General features: G+C 38.1%; 1 protein-coding gene across 4 annotated transcripts in view; it reads right to left on the bottom strand.

Moving 5' to 3' along the window:
- tnr (tenascin R (restrictin, janusin)) overlaps positions 1 to 14,858 on the bottom strand; it is a 218,173-nt gene that overhangs the window by 112,438 nt on the left and 90,877 nt on the right. For all 4 annotated transcript variants that reach the window (XM_076876302.1, XM_014412311.3, XM_014412312.3 and 1 more), the window contains exon 3: positions 5,453 to 5,505. The gene's annotated coding sequence lies outside the window, so the exon portion shown is untranslated. The remainder of the gene's footprint in view (positions 1 to 5,452; positions 5,506 to 14,858) is intronic.

Genomic DNA, 14,858 nt, shown 5'->3' with positions numbered 1-14,858 from the left:
AAATTCTTGGATACTATGAAGTATACTTTGACAGTGTTTTGCAGTTTACAGTGCTATGTGTAAATACAAAAGAGGAGAAAAGCATTAGGGACGAGATGCATAATCCATCATATTTCAGACTGTGTCTCAGGAAAACATCAGTAAAATCTTAACTCCCTAGATGCAGTCAGTGGAATCCATCTGCTGTCACTGGAAGCTGAAAGAATTCAAAGATTTAAAAGTAGCTCTCCAGGCTCTGCCTATCCTTATGCTGCAGTTTACAGTCTTCTGTTACGTTATGTTTCATGTGATTTCCCATGTCATGTATTCACAATGTTTACTCCCCGTAGTGGAGATGCACTCCCCGCTGGCACATTACAGTCACTCCGGTTTGACTAGTCATGGCAGTGCAGTCTCCAGAGACGATTTTAATATGACCAGAATCAACTTTCTATGCTGAATCCATCTCCACGCTGGATTTCTGTGTCCTGTCAAACACTTCATGTGTCTGATCATATTCACCTATATGGAGCTTTGCAGAATGCCTCTTTTTGGAAGATGGGGTTGTATTTGTCTGCTGTTTTTCTGGATGCCCACTGTCTCTATGTGCCGGTGCAATAATTAGGACTGACACAGGCACAGAGACCATAATCCCCATTGATTAGAAGCCTAAGATCAAAGGCTTCCACTGCTGTCACTCTCACCTCGTCTCCACTCTGCTTAGCCTTCCTCTTTGTCTACCATCCCTCTCTCCATCTCTTTTGATTTTCCCTCTCCTTTTTGTCTGTGTATATGTTTCTCATGCTCTGGGCTTCGACTTGTTATTCTCCTGCCATTCAAGCCCTTGTATCGCCTTCTCATCCGTTGTCTCTCTCTCAGTAGCTGCTCGACATGCTACCAATACCCAGAGGATAAGCTCAATCAGAGCACTTCAGTCAGAATAAACTGGCTCACTCTGAAATAAATTTTGTTTCTGCATGCTTGACCACATATTTGCTAGCTAAGTTGATTCAAAATCATGGCTGCTGCTGCCTCTTCTCATATTTAATGACTGCAGGAGTAATCAAACTGTTTAATCAGTCTAAAGGTTGCAAACAAAGCAGCAACAAAAATTGTCAATTGCTATTCCACTATCATCGTTTTACCTCCTGTCTTCCATTTTACTCTGTTTTGCTACAAGTAATTGTTCTCTCTCTGCTGCTATCGAACCTCTACAAGTGTTCCATTACGATGATAAAGAAGCTATCCATGGCGAGTTTTCCCTGGTTCCCTTCAATTTTAAACTATATAAAACAAATCAAGGATATACATCTGCATTCTGATGTGTTCATTTGTGTCAGTCTCAACAACATTATAGTCTATTGTGATCGACTAGAGTTTCTTGGAGGTTAAATTCACGCTTACTATTAGATGCTGTCTGGCTGACTGCTTTGTTCTTAGTTTCATTTATAGTTTATTTTTTTATTCTCATTTCTCTAGTTTTCCAGGGTCTCCAGTCCTGGTTGTATTTTAATTCTAGTTACACTTTGTACCTAATGAGTTAATTACTTTCCTCTGTGTTTCCTTCTACTTCCTCCCCGTGTGTTTTCCCTCCTGTTAAGCACACATGTTCAGTGTCTCAGTTCCGATTGAAATTATTAACGGTTTTATTTTGGTAATCATTTGTCTCCTGTGTTTTACATTTAGTTGTACTTCCTCCCCTGTCATTATCCAGATTAGTTTCAGCTGTGTCTTGTTACTTTCCTTCCTCCAATTCCCTGATTTAACAGGATTAAAAACAAAAAAAAGGATTTCAAAAAATGTAAAAAATGAAAACTACATATTACCAACCCACAATGAAAAAATAATAACTACGTTCAAAAAAAGAAAAGGAAACAACCAAAGAAAACCAAAAAAAAGAAAACAGGCTATTTAAACATACACATAATGAGAGATGGAAACTGCATATCATCAATAAGGCGGTAAAGCCTGAAGAAACATCCATTAAAAAAAGAAACATCCTGAAATTGAAACAATGATTTAATTATACTGACACATGTATGTTGATCTGATTATTTCTAGACTGAAATAGTGCTTATTCAAGAGAAGTGGTGTGTATCCCTGTCAATTCAAACCAATACTTTTTGCAGGCCTTCAAAGAGGAGGTCTATATATCTAGGCAGGCAGAAAAGGTCTTCTCTTACTTCTGTGCTACCCAAATTAGCCGAGCCTCCCCACGCACCGATTTATAAAAGCGGACAAAAGAAGACAATAAAGACACATCAATAAAGACTTCCACAATGTTCAACTGCTGTTTTCATATAATCAAGACAATGACACAGGATAAGTAAAACTAGAACCAAGAGACAGAGAACAAACAGCTGCCAGAATAAACAGCACACCACTAAGTAACCACATGATATTTACTTCATATTGTTCTTGTGTCTGCATTTCAGTCCATTCTTCTATCCAATTGATGACAAAGTCAGAAACATTTAAATCTCCAGCTGAAAGACTGCTGTCTGTCCTGATTCTCAGTCACAATCAAAAGGTTCACATAAATGTTAAAACCACAAGACCAACATTGCAAGTAAAAATAATTTCACACAATAATTTCACACTGCAAAAATATACTTTTTTCTTCTATGTAACACAATTAATAATGTAATTAATGTGGCTCCATACAGAAGTAACTTGTGAAAATACTGAACACTTTATTAACCTGCAGTTAAAATGTAAGATGAAATTAAATTATGTTGAAGTGATTAATATGCACACAACAATCACTGCTGTAAGGACTGCCAGAAAAAATATTATGCATGGTGTGTAAACTGAAACTGGTCCTAATCATAATCCTGTTTATGCAACTAATAGATTTACTTTATTATCCGGGAAAAAAAAAATTCTGTTTGAAGTACTGGCACTCAAGACCAATCCTACGGACACCTGCTACATTCCTGATAATCACTGCCTAAAATTAAAATCTGTGCAAGATTCTCCCCAGTTCAGTGTATAAGCAGTGTAGGTTGTGTTCCTATTTTGTCCCAGGGCTGAAAATTTAATTAAGAGATAAAGATGCTAAAGCTGTTTAACCCATGTGTAATTACACAGAGCAGTGCATCATATTCCCAAATCAGAGAGTGCGACTCAAACTTACATATCATCAATAAGGCAGTAATGCCTCGTACCTGAAGAAACATCTATTTATAATATTATATTAAATTACGGATACTAATTTAAGTTTACTGCCATGTGTATGAACTGTATATTCCTTCTAGACTGGAAAAATGTTTATTGAAGAGTGAAAAAAGAAGTGCTGTGTCTCTCTCTGTCAATTTAAATCAACACTCTTTGCAATCCTTCAAAGATGAGGTCTATACATGAACATAAACACTGGCATCAACGTCATCCACTTGGGTAGATTACATCGTAGTCTCTGTACACAGATTTGCCCAAGAAGTTTAAATCAGCTGTAAGGAGCAAGAATAAGATGGAACAGTGTCAAGAAACTGCTTAGCATGTTGGAGTCTTAATGGAATTAACCTGGAGAATTGCTGTACTAGCGCAGAACAGCTATGCGCTACAGCCCACAGATCATGGCTGCGGCTTCTCCAGTCTATATGTCGAAGTATCCTTGGGCAAGCTACTGAAAGTTACCATCAGAGTGTGAGTGTGTGCATGAATATTAGGCAAAATGCTTAAAGGCACAGAATGTCTTCCTCCCTTCATCCCAACCAGTCAGGGCAGATGGCTGCCCCTCCCTGAGCCTGGTTCTGCTGGAGGTTTCTCTCTGTTAAAAGGGAGTTTTTTGTTCCCACTATCGCCAAAGTGGTTGCTCATAGGATTCATATGATCGTTGGGGGTTTCTCTGTTTTCTTTGGATTATTGTAGCGTCTTTACCTCACAATATAAAGCGCTTTGAGGCAACTGTTCTTGTGATTTTGCGCTGTGTAAATGAAATTTAACTGAATATTTAATTGAATTGAATGAAGATGTTGAAAGTACCGTGTGTGTGTGTGTGTGTGTGTGTGTGTGTGTGTGTGTGTGTGTGTGTGTGTGTGTGTGTGTGTGTGTGTGTGATTGGGTGAATGACGCTTGCAGTACAAAGCACTTTAAATGCTCCGATAGAGAAGTAAAGCACTGTATAACTAACTAATACAAGCTTAGAGATACTTGATCTGAATGTATTACTTGTGTACATTTGTTATTTAGGATACAGCAATTAACCTGAAACTGACACTGAAGCTAAATAAATAACAGACACCTGACTGAACAAATCACAATGCCGACATCTCAGCAATCTGCAGGCAGAAGAACATTAACAGCTGATTGCATGCTCTCTCATGCATGTTTGCAATAGATGACTTTCTGTCAGAACCTTTTCACGCCTGAATGGGAGCAATTAGAAACTCTGGACTATACATGGGGGTTAATACCGAAAGATCAGATGGTCTATGTTTTTATCTTGGTTTGATGATCGCTAGCTTTCTGTGTTTGTAAAGAATATGGATCATTTGTATGCAACACTGTATGTGTGTGTGTGTGTGTGTGTGTGTGTGTGTGTGTGTGTGTGTGTGTGTTCCTGTCTAGCTATCTTTGTGAGGACTGAAACCTGCATTCTACTATACTTGTGAGAACCAACAGTCACTTGCGAGGACACACAACCCGGTCCTCACAAATTTGAAGGCATTTAAAGCCATTTTTGAGGCTCAAAGTGTGGTTTTAGTGTCAGGGTTGCAATTAGGTTATGGTTAGGTATAAGAGAGAGTTTGATTTAGTTCTCTTTTGCTGAAGTTTTTATTGCGTGGTCCTAGTGGCTGCTGGATCATCCAGTTTTCTCCTTTAAGGCTCCTAGGGTTAGGGTTAGGCATTCATTTTTAATGGTTAGGGTAAGGGTAAGGGGCTAGGGAAAGCATTGTGTTAATGAAGGTCCTCGCTAAGATAGCTGAACGGGGTTGTGTGTGTGTGTGTGTGTGTGTGTATTTGTATAATCTTTGTGATGACCAAAAAAAGGTCCTATATTTGTGGGTACCAACAGTCACTTGTGGGGATCAAATTAGGGGAGGGCTTAGGGTTAGCCTAGTGAAAGCATTATGTCAATTTGATGTCCTCATTAAGGAGTGAAAGCGAGTTTTGTGTGTGTGTGTGTGTGTGTGTGTGTGTGTGTGTGTGTGTGTGTGTGTGTGTGTGTTTGTATAGGTGTGTGTGTGCACTATGTGAGAGAAAGCTGACAATTCATTTGTGTTTCTATTAGAAAGCCACTAATGGTGATGAATACATACATGGAAATTAGCCCAAGATGAGGGCTAATTGTCTGATTAGATGTGCTTCAGGTTGATAGATTCACAATAAGTCCATGCACATAAAGCAGTCATTAAGGAACATTAGACCATTAAATTGAACATTACACTATAGCCAGAGGGAAAAATATGGATGTTCATTAATGTGTCTCGACACGTAGGTGAGCGCCTATGTTTGTGTATGCGGACGGTACCTTCTCCGTGAGGACTTTGTTCTCTTGTAGCCAATCTCCCCCTGACTCTGCACCTGTCCAAGAGAGTGGAACATTAAATTAGCATTAGAGCAATTCCACATTTGAATCGCTTTATCCCGGACTTAAGAGTTACAGCGCTCTCTGGAGATGATTTGAAATGCAAATTGCTCAGTGGTAAAGATGCACAGGCATTAGCACTGCTAACACTGCAGAGGTGTTTATTACACCCACGTACTACATAACGAACTGAGATGTATGCAAACCACAGGTAAAGACGTGCAGTTCAGCCTTCTTAAGTCATCTCTGTCTCTTGTAGATTGTCTGTGTCTATATATACTAAATTAGCAGTAAAAGTCAACACATATATTCACTGACAAATAAGTCCTGTCTATTATGCCTCATTTATAATGGCAGAGTAACAGTGGGACATTGCAATGATACTGAAGACACACACACACACACACACAAAAAAAAAAACCTATAAACATACAAACAAAAGCTCACACAGGTATGTATGTACTAGAGATGGACCGATCCGATATTACGTATCGGTATCGGTCCGATACTGACCTAAATTACTGGATCGGATATCGGAGAAAAATAAAAAATGTAATCCGATCCATTAAATATCACGAAAGCACCTCACAAAACTTGCAACACGCCGTAACTCACCTCAGAACGTTAGCACATCGGAGCAGTATGCATCACGTGATAGAGCGGCTGTGGCATGCGGGACCTGTCGTGGTCTGGATAGCATTTGGAGCTTCGCTAGCAACCCGGCATTTCATCTCCGACAAAGTTATCCCGAGAGAAGTAAAGCAAGTGTGTAAGTCCATCTCTGAATGTTTGTAAAGCATTCCTGCGTTAAGCTTAACAAGCGATATATGGAGCGACTGCTTCTTCTTGCTGCTACTTCAATCATGAAACTGCTTAATGATCAGCTGATCGGCTTTTCTGTCGGGAGTCCGTGTCTCTAGTTTGCTTTTGGCCCACTTCGCACCAGAAAGAGGAAACCAGCGGCTGAACAACAGCAGCACGTTTAAGCTTGATCAGCTGTTGTTAGAATGTATTTAATATTACTTTCTACTCCAGGATCTTTTTCTACGTAGCTGACGGCTGTAACTGTGCAGGGGCGGATCTAGCAAAGTTTAGCCAGGGGGGCCGATAGGGCATTAACAGGGAAAGGGGGGCACAAAGACATACTTTTCTTTCTTATTCTCATTTAAAATGTCTAGCTTTTAATAAATAATTATCTGACACCCAAAGTTTTAATTTGATGCAAAATGAATAGAAGTCCATTACTGTATATAGTAACTATTAAGTATAATATATATACCCTAGTAAGCTATAGTACTTTTTCCTTTGGGAAGGTACCATCTGTGCAGTCTGCAATTTTGTTGAAGAAAGATGTTGAATCTATTTAATATTTCTTGAAAAATAATTGATTTCTGTGCATTTTTTTTCACACTGCATCAAATTAAGGTTGATTACGTCGATTAAGCATCATGAGGTGGAGTGTGAGGGGTGGTTCCCTATTTTTTATTTATTTATTTTTGTTGCTGGGAGTTGGAACCCTATTAGTTAGGTTGCTTAATATTTACACTAAGTACTCTTTAAAATACCAGAATAGGGAGGATGGTGCAGGTTTACAGTTTTTTACAGACGCTAGGACACATTTCTCAATACTTAGGTCACGTTTGCAAAACTCCTCACACAGTGAGCACAACAGAAGTCTATGTGGGCTAAACTGAGGACCAGTTATCATTGTTTTGGCACAAAATGCATTCAATGACTACATCTCTCAAATTTCATGAATCATCTTCTCACTCAGACACAACAACTGCCAAAAATCTTTGTACGTACAGGACATTTTGCATGTGCTTACATACTGTTTTCAAAACTGTTAAACTTATGGCCAAAACAATAACACAATGCAAAACTTGAAAAGACAGCAAAATCCAACAGCAATATTTTATTGAAACATATTTTAAATCTAAAAATGCAGTTTAACCAGCCACAGCTTATTCTCATTGTAGATGAACATCTACACAGGTGTTACTCCTTCAATTTTTCAACTCCTTCAATTCTGGCATGCCAGAAGATTCTTTCCTAGGTGTATTGCCCTAGATGACATAAGATGTGATGTGGCCAAATGGAGAAGACCGAGTAGATTAGCATTACTATTGTATGTGTATCAGTGGATGGTGTGTATACAAATTCTTGTATTTTGGGATTACTTAGTGCAAAAAAATAAAAATACATAAACAAATATTAACGAATTCTGCATGATGTCTGATTCATTCCAGTAACATATATTGAAATTATAAACAGAGATGTGTCCTTGTTTTACACAAGAAAACACTGTGTAATGCTACATGTTGTTGGTGTTTTTTAGGTCATTGTTTTGTGGGTGACAAAGTGTGTTTGTCGGCTGTCAACCTTTGCTAGTGTTCTGGAAGAATGAGTTTATTTGAGACCTGAATAAAGTGTTTTGGTAGTTGTAGTGCATTTTGAATGTGAAATGAACTGCTTTGCCAAGCTGACGGTCAGTTAGGAGGATTGTGTGAAGAGTTTTGCAAAAGTGACCTAAGTATTGGGAAATGTGTCCTAGCGTCTGTAAAAAACTGTAAGTTTATTAGATTGATCAGTATTGCTGAACTATGAAATATTTTTTTTTGCATACAGGTATAACAGAATAGCTTTAGTGTAGTTGTTGTTTTAAACTTGAGTATGAACTTATACAAAATGCAGCAAGATATTTAAAAAACAGTTTTGTTGATTAAAAAACACTATATCGGATTCATATCGGTATCGGCAGATATCCAAATTTATGATATCGGTATCGGTATCGGACATAAAAAAGTGGTATCGTGCCATCTCTAGTATGTACACATCCCCTTGCTGAGAAAAGAACGGCCAATATCAAAGCTATGTATCAACAAGGAAAACAGAAAAAGGACTTGTTTGCTTTCCTTGTTTGTTGTACTATTGAGTTTTTTTTGTTGCAACAAACCTCCTGAGGCATAGTCACTCAAATACATACACATGCACCCACACAAGACACAAAATCCAAGCCCTCTTTGCTCTAGCGGGTGTCTCACTCACCCTCCGAGACACAAAATAGCATGCTCTGCTGGACGTAGCTCCTTTCAGATTTGAGCGGTTGCAAATTCTCTGAAATTGGTGTCATTTTCACTTTGGCTTATTCCAGCAAAGAAGGTTGATTAAGTAAACAAAAGAACTAGACTCCTCTGTTAGTTCTTCAAACATTACAGGCGGGAGAGATATTCATCTCCATCTGTGCTCTTCATGAGGGAAATAAACATGCAAAGTCACTGTTTACAGTTCTGCAATATTATTTTCAAATATATATATATATATATAACAATATGAAATTTATTATGTGTTTGCTACTTTGTATGCAGGATGAAGCCTCTGCTGGGCTGATAAGCAATCATGTGCTAACACATTAACCCTATTTATTTAGTAAAAAGGAATTCAGAGTAATATTTTCTGGTGTTTTGTAAAAACATCTTCTATAATCTTCACTCATACATGTGAAAAAAATGTCTCTGTCTTTAGCAGCTGAATGCATCGCTATCTCTCCACCATTTGGTCACTGGTCTGCCGTTTGCAGCAGGTTTATTAGAACAGTTTTGTTCACTGCTGCTAGAAATGACTCAAGCCAAGATCATGAGCTGAAAAACAGGATACAGCAGAATGAAAAATGGCTGAGGTAACAAGAAAAAATATTTAACTAAAAGGGAAATAAGAAAGCAGAAGAGTCATCGGTTCCAGATGAGTGGTGGACCCTACCACCTACCCTTAACTCCTCTTTATAATGTTTTTTGCCACTGGAAGAAACACTTGACACATGACTTTGCCTAGACTGTCTAGATACCGTTCAGTGACCTCAGGCAACCTCCTGCCAATCAAATTACCTATGATTTCTGTAAATGCATAGCCCATGCCATTGTTGGTGAATGGCTGCTGTCGTTGGGTGAAATTAGTTGCAAACAGGGTTATGCACAAAAAATCTCCTTGGTTTTGATTTAGTCGCTAGCAGATACTGCAGCAACCTATAGTGTTACTCCCAAATGTCAGCAAACACATGCCAACTTTCAAATCAGTTTTTGGGTTTGCTCATTTCTGTTCTGTCTTTATTATTTGTTATTCTTTTTTTATTTAAATTTTTATTAGTTTCATCATTAGTTTTAGTCTTTTTTTCATTATTCTCATATGGGGGGAATAAGCCAGAGGTAATATTTATTTAAATTAGTATAGGTATTACAATAAAATAACAAAACTGTAAGCAGTTGATTTGCAATCTCGATGATATCATATACCTTTTTGCAACCAATTACACGTAGTGACAGCAACCTCCTGCAACCACTCACCAACCAGTCAGGGAATACACATTTTTCCCTAACAACCAACTGATGGTTGACCGGGGCCAAACATAGTTGTTACATATATATATATATATATATATATATATATATATTTTTTTTTTTTTTTTTTTTTTTTTTTCTTTAAATTACCACTTTGTTTTTCTTTTCAGTACACGCCTCTTTCAATTTGCTGCAGTTCAGTAAAAGAAACCAAACAAACAAACAAAAGAAACCACAGTGTGTGATTGCAAATCAAAAGTGCAACAATGAAACAATGATTGCACTAAAAAAATCAAGGCCTATTTATAGGTCTTGGGAGAACTACAGCATGTGTGGAAAATGTGGTATAAGGTCCTGTGCTGCTGTAGAGGAAGCTACGTGAAAGTCTGGGGTTACAGATAACTAATAATAAAAAAAGATGAGCTGACCAGCCTTCAGCAGGTAATCATTTTTGCTGAGACAGCCAGCTTGAGGACCCAATAACCGCGACTAGCATAAACAGTTGAAAATGGAGGTGTACTGTAGAAAAGTAAAAGAAATCAGTATGTGTGGTAAAGAAGACAATATCTAGTTATCTCTGTTACATGAATCTGCTACATTTCCAGCGACTACTTTGTGCAGTATTGTTTATCCAGCTTGAGCAGACAATGTTGTCTAAATGGAGAAAAGTTGCATGAGTCAGTGAAAGGTTCTTTTCAGCCCATTTCACAGCATTAGTGAAATGAACATTTCCTTTCCACAGCAGTACCTACAGAGAAAAACCACCAAGAAAGTCTTGACAGACCAGAAGTGTTTTGCCTAAAGAAAAAAGTTTTTGCACAGATACATATACACAAACTCATGCTCATACTCTTCAGTAATCCACTCAGAAAAAACACAAACATCTCAAAACCTTTGCATTATCATCCATGCGCGCAAATATAGACAGGCTTTTTGTGTTGCTGCTGTACGCTGTCCCACTGAGAGAGAAGAAAGTTACAGATGGTCCTGTTTCCTTCCTCAGACTGCTTTGTAGTTGTGAGAGCAACACAGAGGAATGCTTTTGAATGTAAATCACATCATGTTCCCGCAGTTTATTCGCTGGGCCAGCAGCCAGTGAAAAATGCTGTTATTGCAAAAAATCCGAGCATAAATAAACAATGTAAGACAACAGAAATGAATGTGTATAATAAATAATTTGCATTCCCCCCGTCTTGGTTTCAGCCTCACCAAACAATAGCAGCAAGTCTAAGAAAAAAAGTTGGGGAGAACAGATTACTGATCGGGTTGTACAACTCTTATGAAGTGAAAATGGGAATGGAAATTATAGTTTGCTGATTTTGTGAATTCGTGAAGCTTGGTGCGGAGGCGTAGATCAAAAGGATTTGTGTTTGCTGACTTGTATCACAGCTCCCATCTGCTCTTATTTTATGTCCATTCTTGTAAGCAATGCCTTTAATACAATTAAAGTTGAAAAAACATTGCCAATAAAGGCACTCTGCGTAGATGCACATATGGCAAGAATACTGCATGCAACATTTTATTTAATGTGCATGGCAGCTGCGTGGAGCTGAATTTGTTTGCATCTTGGAACTTTTGGGACAAACGGTTTTAACTTTGGCTGAGTGCAATTGCCAAAGGAAAAACCCCAAAACTGCATACTTCTCAAAGAGTTCAAATACTTTTACGATTGCATTAACAAGTTTGATTTATCCAGAAAAAGACTCATTTACCTCTGATTTATGAAAAATAAGGAACACTGTAAATTACCCACTCCTTCACACTCTCTGCGGTCCACTGCCAGTGTATTTTCCCAGGAGGCTTGAAGTTTTAATATCCAAGGTTGTTTTCACACCTGCAGTGTTCATCTCCATTTAATTTCCATTGGTGTGGTTCATTTGTGCAGATGTGAACACAGTAATCGCACTGCGGACCAACTGCACAGACACTTCCCATAGCCATTAATGCTTCACGTTCTGAGATGCAGCAGAATACCGCACATATGCAAAGTACACAAATTGTAGCAATTAGCTCTCAATCTTCCATGAAATAGTCACAAAGCAGTATAGAGTGCTGCAATGAAAACTTCCTTACCATTGCTTTGGTCGCTAGCATATTCCTTTTGTCACCAGTAGTTTGCATGGACTTGATGAGTTGTCTGCAAACACTTGTGAAGTACTCGCCAACTGACAGAAAAACTGTGAAAATTCGTTTATATTATTCTTATTCAAAATGGAAATGGAGACCATTTTTGGAATCCTCATCGCTGCAACGGTATTGCACAATGTTTCCCCTGAAGCCAAATGGTCAGCAGTCCTGGTTTTTGATGCACTTTTTCAAGTTTCTCTACAGCTCGGAGAGTAAAGTCTTTCAGGCAAACAATGGGTGACCGCAACCAAAGCAATCACAACAAGGTTTTTAGTGCAGGTCACCTCTTTGTGATCGATTTCACCTGGTGAAAGCCAGCAACCTCAGGCAAATGATTTGCAAATCAGTGGGGGAATATACATTTTTCCCTAGCAACCAGTGGTAACCAGGGTGTTGCACTGGCCTGCAACGCTATGCCTGTGTGGCTTGTGTGGCTTTAAATACTAGATAAAGACTTATGTGTGTGTCTCTGCAATATTTTCCATGCAAGATTAAAATCCATACTGATTCACTAAAAATACCTCAAGCAGTTTTAAAGTTTATACAGAATACGGATTTAGATTAAAAAAATCTACCTTTCAGGCATTTTTTAATATGCACTTAAATTTAAAACATGAAGAACTTAATGTATATTACTGTCTATAGTCCTAAACCTCAACATAATTCTATACCAAAGCCACCCCAGCCACTACATAAATCATATTGGCTTATTGAATTGAGAAAGTATGAAATATCTCAGATGATAGATAGTTGGTATTTAGTCAGGATGGCACACAGCCACTGGTGAATTTCTCTCTTATATGTGTGTGAGAGTGTGTGTGTTTGTGAGAGAGCGTGTGTGTGTGTGTGTGTGTGTGTGTGTGTGAGAGAGAGAGTTTGAGAGAGAAAGACAGAGAGAGTGAGACAGCATGGTAGAGAAGAAACAAAGAGACAAAGAGAAAGACAGACTGAAAGACATCCTCTGTCCATCTCTCTCATGCACACACACACACACACACACACACGCACACACACTACTGTACTCTACAGTGAGTTTAGGTCTGGTGTGAATCAGGCTCGTCTCTCACTGTGCAATCTTTTATCAGTGGACGATCCCATTTCCGTTGTGTTGATGCAGCAGATGGATTCCCTCCTACTAACCATTCATCACCTGCCACACCAAAACCTTTCTTTGCCCCCTTTTCACCAATGAAAAATGGGTTTTGGACCATCTTTTTCCTCAAGAAAATAAGAATCGTTTAACATGTCATCAAACAGGTTTCTTACTGGATGTTATGAGTTTGAAAATTGTTTTTATTTATTTTGTGCAACACAGCAAAAAATGAAAAGACAACGTGTTGACTATCAGACTGTTTTATTTCAAGTTACTATTTAAGAGAATGATGTTTTTTTTTAAAACAACAACAACTGCAATACAGTGGTCTTATGCATGATGAAATATTATAATAACAGTTCATTAAATATGAATATTAATTTCTTAAAATTTCAAAGTTTTATATTTACATGATAGACAGGGATTTAATTAAGAAAATCTCACAAATCACAAGAGGTCTTTCTTCCAACCCCCCCCCCCCCAAAAAAAAAAAAAAAAAACGGCAAATGATTTAACCTGGACATTTCAAAAAGCACAAATTCATTTAGGAATTTCTCCAGCATGTAACTGAAATAATTAAGCCAAGACTGTTAGTGAGACATTCAGAGTCACGACAGGTGAAAATGAGTTTTATCTTTGCAGAGCAGGAAATGACTACGCCCACAAGATGACTGCAATCATGTTAATAAAGTATGTAATGTAATAATGTTAGTGGCATCAAGCAAAATTTTGATCCTCAGTCTTAGGTATCTGTCACAGAGACCAATCCGTGACTGCCCACCAACTTTCAATGAATTCCCTATCTGACTGGCGAGTGGTTGCCAGAGGCTGCTAGTAGTTGCTAGGTAAACCTGGTTGCTGCATCCAAAACCTCCTTGTGATTGCTTCAGTTGCTAGGTACAGTCACTGTAGCTTGCATAGAAAATGCTAACTTGTCTTGAAATGGTTGCCAACTGCTCACCAAGTGGTAATTAAACTTACATCTTTCAGGAAGTAAAGTAAAACCTTTGCCTTATCACTGCAACCGATGTGTTTCAAAAGATGCTAATTTTAATGTGACCAGCTGACTATTTTAGGACAGATCTGTGTCTTCCTTGTAAACTAAAGCAATCAAAACAACAAACATCATCTTTTTTTTTGGTGTAGCACCATATACTTCTTTGCTACCAATAGTGACAGCCAACAACCTCTAGCAACCGGATACATATTTTTTTTACTACCACGGATGCTTGCTAAGGGGTTACCAACTGGCCTCTAGTGTGTGTGACTGAGGCCTTAAGCCTACTGTGTTCAATAAAAAGGAACTTATTACCCAATTTTTTAAACTAATTGACACAAATGGTTTTTACTTGTTCTGTTCATTTCACAGGCTGGGTGTATTACAGCCAAGTTACTTTGAAAAAAGCTGAAGAAATGTTTGGACTTTCAGAGCTGAGCCACTGTATATTCAATTAAGTGATTGCTGTGACTATTTACTTCTCTAAATTGATCAATAAACATGGGATTCAACTGAGAAGATGATAGAAATCCTGTCAAAGGCACGGTTCATTAACTTGTTGGGAAAACTAGGCTTATGGCTTCAGACCAAATAAATTAACCACAGAGTCTGAGCAAAGGTCTCCACTGACCGATTTAAAAGTTGAAAAAAGATAATGTTGTTAGAAAGCAAAACCTCTTCCCCTTCTGCATTTCTTATATTTTCATGCTGGCCATAATTTTATTTCAATAACCCACACTAATGAAAAAACAACAACAAAGAAACTGCAAGGCCGAACAAGTTTATGATGTGAACATT

The sequence above is a fragment of the Maylandia zebra genome, linkage group LG18 (assembly GCF_041146795.1).
Source record: "Maylandia zebra isolate NMK-2024a linkage group LG18, Mzebra_GT3a, whole genome shotgun sequence".
Taxonomy (NCBI): domain Eukaryota; kingdom Metazoa; phylum Chordata; class Actinopteri; order Cichliformes; family Cichlidae; genus Maylandia; species Maylandia zebra.
Note: the sequence above shows the minus strand (reverse complement) of the source record. Positions and strands in the feature narration are given on the sequence as shown.